Source organism: Schistocerca piceifrons, chromosome 5 (genome assembly GCF_021461385.2).
Source record: "Schistocerca piceifrons isolate TAMUIC-IGC-003096 chromosome 5, iqSchPice1.1, whole genome shotgun sequence".
NCBI classification, from domain to species: Eukaryota; Metazoa; Arthropoda; class Insecta; order Orthoptera; family Acrididae; genus Schistocerca; species Schistocerca piceifrons.
The window spans coordinates 338,026,480-338,033,740 of NC_060142.1; the positions used below are offsets into that span (position 1 = coordinate 338,026,480).

The 7,261-nt window shown below is 43.4% G+C and overlaps 1 non-coding gene across 1 annotated transcript; it reads left to right on the forward strand.

The window, feature by feature from the left end:
• The first annotated feature begins 3,729 nt into the window (after positions 1-3,729).
• Trnat-ugu lies at positions 3,730-3,804 on the forward strand. The gene has a single exon. It is a non-coding gene; the product is annotated as a tRNA-Thr (tRNA).
• Positions 3,805-7,261: the final 3,457 nt, after the last annotated feature.

The window sequence follows — 7,261 nt, forward strand, 5'->3', positions numbered from 1 at the left end:
AAAAGTGTAACACATCGTACGCTATCAGGGTGACAGTCCGTCGCCGTTTATTACGGCACGGGTTACGTGCGCGTCGTCCACTTCTCCGCCTACCTTTGATGAAACATGCTAGAAGACAGTGGTTTATGGAGCGACGTCACTAGGGACAGGAATGTCATCAGATAGTGTTTTTGGACGAATCCAGGTTCTGTTTGTTTGATAATGATGCCGCATTAGGTTCGCCGCAGACAGAGTGAGCGGCATTACAGTGACTGCATTCGCACGAGAGATACAGCTTTTACTCAAGACATTATGGTGTGAGGTACTACTGGGTTCCATCAATAATCACAGTTTGTGCATGTCCAGGGCACTGAGACCAATGTGATCTACGTGAATGACATCCTGCGACCGTAGCCATAATCTTTCTGCACAACACCCCAGACGCCATTTTCAGCAAGACAATGCACGACCACATGGTACTGCACGAACACTTGCCTTCTTGGTGTCACATGATGTCCGCGAGATCACCAGTATTGCCGCCAATCGAAAATCGAAAATGTGTGGGATGTGGTGAAACGATGGGTACCAGCCACTATAAATGAAGTTTGGAACCAGGAGAGTGCAGCGTGGATGGATACGCCACAGGACGCCATTCGCGACTTATACGCGTCGATGCTATCATGCGTGGCACAAGTCATCAGGGGCCACGATGGAACCTGTGCCTTCTAGGCAACAGGACACGTGCTGACCGAGGAGACTGAAATGCTAAGCGTTTCTGCAGAACGTACTTATGTACTCGTACATGTCCTATGAATACGGACGTCCTATCTCTAGTCGTTCTGTTTTACGTGAACATGAGAGTATATGGAAACTGAATTCGAAAAAAATAAGAAATGTGGCAACATGCTCCTAATTTTCTTCAATAGAATAGGTATAGGTTAGGGATACCTGAATTTCTCGTGGAGAGGAGATAGGTTTAGACTAAGAGGGGCCCCATTTATGCGGCGCGTTCCCGCCCCTAGGAAAGTAAATCAGTATACAGCAGATAAAAAAATATTAAGGCGAACATCCAGTGTAGTTTGCAAAGAAAGGTCTTGAATTCCTTAAGAATGCCGCTAGGAAGGTGAAACTGATAAGAATGACAAGACAGTGAAGAATTTTGGGACGCTGTTTTTCGATTGTTCGAGACTGCTCTTCTGTCCCATAATTTACTCTGAAGGAGACTAAGACGCATACTTCTAGGATTTCATGAATGATTAAGTTGGGTCTGGGCACTAATGAAGAGGAATCTCAGGTTGTAGAAGAAGAAAATGTGAATGCTGAACTACTACCAGTTGAAAGTGACGATGAAGATGCCTCTCGAATGGGGTCGAATTTGTTTCCATGTGCTACTGTTAAAGATTGAATATCATTCCTCATTCGATGAGTACTGTAACTGATGACTGCAATTAGGTGTCACCTTATTTATTTCATTTAATGGTAAGCTAGTCATTTTTGTTACTGCTTTTGTAGAAACAAACCAGCGTCACAGCGGAAAAAAGGATGTAGGTTCGCATCCCGCTACATGTAAACTTTTTTTTTTCAAGTTATTAACACATCTGGGACTTACCTAGGAAAGTAATACGAGTGCGTTCTGCAGCAATTCAATGTTATTTACATGTCCGTCTGATTGGAGAACGAAGGATGAAATTTGGCAATTTTCAAGCTTGTGGTTAGGCAGGAACCTAATAAGACTTTTTAAATTGCTGCGAGTGAAACAACCAGCAAAAATTCATATTCTCCATTCTCACAAATATTCGGTTGTTGATTTCCGAATATGTGGCGATTTCCGAATGTTTGTTTAGGCAGGAACCTAAGAGGACAGATTGAAATGTTGCGACTGAAACGAGCAGCAATATAATTCATATTCTTATTGTCATAAATATTTGGCCCTTTATTTCCGAATATGTGGCGATTTCCAAGTGTGTGGTTAGACAGGAACCTGACCGAACAGCTTAAATTGCTGTTAGTGAAACGAAGAGCAATGACGTTCATATCCTTCCTTGTCACAAAGTCGATAGCAGTTAATGAGGCTGTCGATATTGCATGTGAGGTTCAGAAAGTCTACTGAGATGAGTGTTACCCTAGACGTATAGATTACAGTGATCATACAGGGGTTGGATAAAAAGTAGTGGCATCACGGTTATAATTCATACCAGAGCTTACTGACAGACATTCACTGTATTACACGCCCTCAATATAATCGGCCCGCATCTCGATCCCCTTCTCCCGCAGAAGTGAAAGGCGTCGTGCACCGCCAGCGCATCCGTCTCTGTCGATGTCGTGGAACGACTGCCCTATGGTACTGATGATGTCTCTCTTGTGTTGTAGCGCGTGCGAGGGAGAGGTTTCTTCATTTCGACGAAAGGTCGTAATCGCATGGACTCATATCGAGTGAATATGTTGGATGTTCCCGTATCTCCCACCCCGTCGTACGCAGGGGCTCCTGCACTGGGTTCGCGGTGTGGCATCGTGCATTGTCACGAAGGACGATGAGATGCAGTGCCAGAAGGAAACATTGTTGTGCCTCCGATCACATGCCATTTCAATCTTGATCCATGCACGCTGTTCGTGTTTCCTAATCTTATAGTTAGGACGGTCGAACTGGCCTTCCGCATATTCAGACAGTGCTCACAGCAACTGACAACCATCGCCGCTCGTTGCACTACGTGAACTGATCCCTGCTGTCAGCTACAGACAGCGGGCATGCCCTGTGATGCACATCCTTCATGTTACGGCAGTGTTGCCACTACGTTTTATCCAATACATGCACATACAGCCCAAAACGATAACGTCAACACCATTGTAGCTGTAACCACAGAGCATCTTTGACTGTTATGACTGTCAATCTGTCAAATCTGACGATAAAGCGCCAAATTATAAAAATTACAAGAAAAGGCGATTAACAACAGCAGCAAACCACAAAACGGCTTATAGCATAGATTCCTAAATCTACAACGCGTTCTAATGCAATACAAAGTGACAGCTACCACTGGTGATATGTGGATGTAAATCCCAAATATGTATGTCTGAAAATACGAGTGATGGAAATTATAATAAAACAATATTATGTAACTTTCTCAGATGGTCTGGAAATAACAGTCTAGCTGAAATGGATCCACCACAATAAAAAATTAAACTACTATTACATAAAAATCATTTTGTTTCAAACGAGAAACAAACCGACGCTTTCCGTCGACGCTGGGCGTCATGTGAAGGACATGACGAGCAGGATTTGTTTGGACTGGTACCAACTATATGTTGCAAAAACGAAACTGCAAATATCTGCCGAAACACCAGAGAAAATGCGGCTGTCGAGTTCGTAGGAGAGACACGGGTGGTTCTTAATAACTTTTAAAAACCCCGAAGCGACGTAAATGAGACTGATTTGATATAAGACACTGGGGAAATACCCGAAAAGTGGACGGTAAATGTTGAACATATGATATGAAGATGGCATCTGTTCTTTCGGACATGTCCGGAAGAACAGATGCGATCTTTATATCGTTTAAGGCTAACCGGCTGATGACCTTCTTCAGTGTGGATGCACACGATTTGCCTAAACCCTTACAGGACGCGGTCGATTGTCTGCCGAGAATAATGGGTATAATGGCAGGAGCACTACGAATGTAGTGTGTGGAATAAGTTGAGAATTTGGGTCTCACGGGGAGCGTGCCGGTGATAAATCCCTGCAATCGCACTATCCTCTGTGCCCTCGGTGGCTTAGATGGATAGAGCGTCTGCCATGTAAGCAGGAGATCCCGGGTTCGAGTCCCGGTCGGGGCACACGTTTTCAACTGTCCCCGTTGATGTATATCAACCACTGTCAGCAGCTAATGGTATTGATTTAATTGTAATTTCTTTGAACATATGACGTCACTAGATGACTTAACTCGCGGCACATCAGGCAGTTGTACTTGTCGGGAAGGAATAATTCAACGATGTGACACTTGCATTCAAGAAAACAGTGCGAATTTCGAACAACTTTTGTAAATGTAGAAGTCACAAAATTATTGTCCACTCTGTAACCAAGCATACACTGATCTCATTATGCATTTCTTTCCTTTTACCACTTTTTTTGTTAATATTTATTTATTTTACGTGTCCGGGCCTTAGATATACAAAATAATTAAAATGTAACACAATAAGTAAAAGTACAGTACAGTAACACAAGATACTGGAAATTATTACGCAATACTGCAAGACACATATTGTTTTCTATTAAATGGACCGCAAGCTCCAGAAGTCTGCGGTTTTTATGGCCGTATCACTTGCTGCGTAAAGATCTTCTGTGGTGCAAGGATCGGGCAGTTTCTGCAGAACAGGAGATGTTGTGTGTCCTGTAGGTAGCCACACTCACATAATTCCTCCTCAGTGGTGTAGCCCCACATCCTGAAGTTCGTCTTTCATCTTGACACTCCAATCCTCAGTCGGTTTAGAGCCTTCCGTGTCGCATGTGGCAGATGGAAGCCCGCGGCAGGTTCCTCTTTGAAGCTCTTCGTATCCCTTTCAGTTGTTGAATCTTGCCATAGCTCTGTTCGACAAGTTTCAAATGCTAACAGAATTGCTGATGTTCGTGCGTGAAGCTCCTTCTTACCTCAGCCTAGGTCTTTGTGCTTCAAGTCCGAACAGGGGATGCCTGAAGACGGTTTTCTGCTTCTTTTTCGCAATTTCTACGGCTGTTCTTCTGAGGAAGTCGGGTGGCGCTATATTCATAATTTGATAGATTTGCGTCTAGTCTCACTGAACTCCGTGTCCACCTGTTTAGTATAGGTGGAGTTACGTCAGACAGGTGCTGCATATTCTGCTACAGAGAAGCATTGTGACAGGGCAGATTTACGGAACACGTTACATTGTGATCCCCAGGTGCTGCCAGTAAGTTTACGCATGATGTCGTTCCAAGCAGATACTTTCAGTCTTGTTTCTTGGCAACAATCTTTGAATGTGGGCCTACCATCTAACTTCACTCCCCAGTATTTTGGAGTGTCATAGTGGCATAGTTATTGCCCTTTCCAGGTAATAGTCGACTTCCTCCTGGCTTCCTGGTTTCTCAGATCAAAGGCACAGACCTGCTGCTTTGTGGGATTTGGTTTCAGTGGACTACAGAGATCCTCGAGGCCTTCTGTCAGCTTCGTCTCCACCTCTTCAAAGGTTTTGCCTTGAGCAGCAGTTCCTGTGTCATCTGCATAAACAAATGTTCTTGTTTCAAGGTCGTTAGTGTAGATGTTGTAAAGCAGGGTGCCAGTACCCTACCTTAAAGGAGATCATTCTTCAAGGTCCTCCTTCGGTTCTTCCTGTTATGTTTGACAAAAAACCTCCTGTTTTGTAGCAAGTACTGGATGACCTGTGTCAAGCGGTTATCTTTTGTAATCGAATCTACCTTTCTGATCGATTTCTTATGGTTGACAGTGGTATATGCTGCTGACAAATCTACGAATACCACTCCTGTGACTTGCCCTCTTTCCTGTCCATCTTCTGTATACTGAGTCAGATTGAGAATTTGACCACAGCATGACCTTTCTGCACGGAAACCCAACTATTCATTTATAAGGTTTTTATCAACACGTTGTGAGACGCGATTGAAAATCAGCTTTTCCAGGAATTTGTGCAGCTGGCATAGAAGAAAAATTGGTCGTAAGTTTTCAGGATCAGTTGGTTCCTTTCTAAGTTTCAGAAGTGCTACAACTTCAACTCTGTATCAGATCTTAGCGATCGTAATTTTGAAATGCAGGTTTTAATTAAACTTAAGATCAGTTCCTTTGTTACTGGACCAAACATTTCAATTCGTTCTGCTTTTAGATCATTTGGGACAGCAGCTTTATTGTTCTTCATAGATTGAAATATTGCGCCGCGATGTTTGAGGCGCCATGTCACGGATTGCGCGGCCCCTCCCGCCGGAGGTTCGAGTCCTCCCTCGGGCATGGGTGTGTGTGTTATTCTTACCATAAATTACTTTAAGTTAGTTTAAGTAGTGTGTAAGTCTAGGGACCGATGTCCTCAGCAGTTTGGTCCCTTAGGAATTCACACACATTTGAACATTTTGAAAAGTTGCTTCCAGTTCTTCGATGATGAAGGGAGTACCAATGTAGTCTTCCTCATCAGTATTTCTTTGAAGCTTCCTGTCCACAGGTCTTCTTTTAGTTTTCCCATATAACAGTAGACGATGTGCAGTTTGTTACATTAAATAGGCTTGGAGGAGAACTTGTGGGGTGACTGTTAAGTTTCTTCAAGAGTTTTCATGTGTTACGGCTGTTGTTTCATGTCTAGTCGTGTCACCATGCAACATCATTTCTCTCTTCTTGCTCCTGATATAGCATTCAATATTTCCTCTCCCGTCTGCATTGTTTCTTCAGAGAATGGGTCAGCTTCAAATAGGTGTTCATATTTGTGTAGGAGAGATCTTGAATTGTTGTCGAGTCCAGGGGTATAAGATGTTCTGCATCCCCTAGGAATATATCTACGAGAGATGATTCTAACTAATTTGATAAATCTACCATACATTTCTGGGCTTGGCTCAAGTTTTATGACTTCTTTATCGAGTTCGTGGTTGAACTTCCTCCATTGGGCTCGCTTAAAATTCTGGCTTCACCACTGCTGCCACAGTGCAGGTCACTGGTCGGTGCTGAGTATGAGCGAGAGACCTCAACATCTCGTTCTTTGTCTGCTGGCCAATATGGTCACTAACAAATATGTTGTCTAGATTATACTGTCCTGGCCATCTCCACAGTTGACGGAGGATGACAGCTTTAGATCATGTATTAATATCAACCTCATCCGTTCAGCCCAATCTTCAAGATCTTCTTCATTCTTATTTGTCTCCTGGTAACCCCAAGATATGCAATGGCAATTAAAGCTGAAGCCACCCGCGACCAACTTTTTTAACTGGTGTTGAAAATTAGAGGGTTCCATGAAGCATTTGACGGTTTATACACTGATGCTCCTGTGCATGAGCGGATCTCAACAATCTCCATACTGTTTTCGGAGGTTAGGCCTGTTGACAGGATGTTTAGGCGAAATCGACGAATACAGCACTACCATACTTTGTATGCGGTCGTTCAACGGTAAGGTCTGTTCCATTTATTTCTGGCCTTCGGTCTTGTGGTCCTCTGTGCGCCTCCTGCATCAGCATCACAAGCTGTATTACTGCGTATGTCTGACAATAACACTTCTTTATCCGATGAAATGCCTTCAGTATTAATTGATATTACTATGAGAGCTGGTTTGAGAAGAGCCATTGTAACTG